The sequence below is a fragment of the Gossypium arboreum genome, chromosome 2 (assembly GCF_025698485.1).
Source record: "Gossypium arboreum isolate Shixiya-1 chromosome 2, ASM2569848v2, whole genome shotgun sequence".
NCBI lineage: Eukaryota > Viridiplantae > Streptophyta > Magnoliopsida > Malvales > Malvaceae > Gossypium > Gossypium arboreum.
Window position 1 is genome coordinate 107490082 of NC_069071.1, and position 1770 is coordinate 107491851.

Here is a 1770-nt window from a genome sequence, read left to right on the forward strand (position 1 = left end):
CATAAAAATTACTAAAAATAGGATAAAGTTACATACCATACAATGGAAATCAAACTTGACTAAAAGCTTACCCTATCTATGGCTTCATTAGGTTATAAATAAATAAATAAATAGGTTGAAGATGATGATATTTCACTTCCCATCTTTTATTTTATTTTTAATTTACCTAATTATCAAATTAACCTTTAAACTTAAACAAATTTCATCAAATGCCAAGGCATGATCATCCAATATAGTTAAATTTGGTAAAATTACTACTTAAGGCCCTTACCTCATGCTTTTTCACTCATTTAATACAAATAAGTCTATAGCAATTAACTTTTGTTGCTTTTATAATTTAGTCATTTTTTCTTTAATTAACTATTTAAACATTAAAATTTTCTTAACCAAATTTTAATAAAACCCTACTAACACCCCGTAAATATTTAATAAAATATTTACGAACTCGGTTTATAGAAACGAGATTCCGATACTCATTTTCTAGAATCACTTTACTTTAAGAATTTACCACTTGAACCTAATTATTCGTTTAAATAACATAAATTATCAAATCAAAATTTATTATGTATAGGCCCAAATTTGCCCGGGCTTACACCAAAACCAAAATAAAACAAAAAATAATAATAAAACCAAAATAATTTAAAAGTCTAGTCCGTTTACATTTATTAACCCAACAATAAACCCAACCTAATAAACTTAAACCCAAAATACCCCAGGCCCAAAACATCAACCAAACTTTCGGCCAACCCTAGACAACAGCCAGCGCCGCAAACGCCATCAGCCTCCCCAACACACGTGCGCCTCCGTTCTTCTGTCCACGGCCACGAACGGTTTTTTCTATGCCATACACACCTGCAAAACAGAATAACAAATAAAAATTGACAGCAAAGGAATAACAGATTACAGCAAGGATTTTTTATTTTCTTTTTCCTTTTATTTCTATTTATTTTTCGGCTATAAAACTGAATGAAATGATGTAAAAAAAGAAAAGACTGAAATACAAAAAAAAAAACCACTGAAATTGAAAGGTGATTTTTGATTCGAAGGTTCTTTAGTTTTTTTTTCAACTCTGTTCATTTTGTTTTTCATTAGAGTTTAAAAGATTTTGAAAATAAAAAAGGAAAACGAGCGATTTACCTTGCGATTCCATTTGTTTCGCTGAAATCGATGTTGAGAGCAGATCTTATGGCCGAGAATGTCGTCCCTCAAGGCTTGAATCTGCTGGACGCCGTTTATGATGGCGGATCGGCGTTTCAAAGTGAGGTGTTAGGATCGGTTGAGGGAAAATCAAGAGAGGCTAGGATTTTGATTCATAAAGAACTGCTGAACATTGTTTTTTTGATATGTTTTAGCTTTTATAAGAGGAAGAAAACGGCACCATTCAGAGTCAATTGCAATGGCTTCAAAACGGTGCCGTATAAGGTGACCCATTCCAACTCGATCCACTACCGTGAGGATCCGCGCGCTAAATCGTTTTGGGGTGAATTTCGCATTTGGTCCCTCCTTGTTTTGCTGTCATCTGATTGAGTCCCATTTATGTTTCTTTGTTTTTTTAATTCTCTCCTAAAACTTATGCGCTGTTTTGATTTGATCCATGTTTACATGGTGCCTTCAAAAACTTGGAATAATTGCATTTTTAAGCCTTGTACGTTCACGTGCGTTGCACTTTGGTCCTTATTTCTATCTTAATGGTTTATTTTATTTATTAATTATACCTTTTAATTTTATTTTATGTCAATTAAGTATTTATTTCAACTTATATAATTCATC

The 1770-nt window shown here is 32.1% G+C and overlaps 1 long non-coding RNA gene across 1 annotated transcript; it reads right to left on the reverse strand.

The window, feature by feature from the left end:
* Positions 1 to 543: 543 nt before the first annotated feature.
* Positions 544 to 1500, reverse strand: LOC108483728 (uncharacterized). The gene is made up of 2 exons (XR_001871138.2): positions 1138 to 1500; positions 544 to 852 (listed from the first exon to the last, which is right to left on the reverse strand). It is a non-coding gene; the product is annotated as an uncharacterized LOC108483728 (long non-coding RNA).
* Positions 1501 to 1770: the final 270 nt, after the last annotated feature.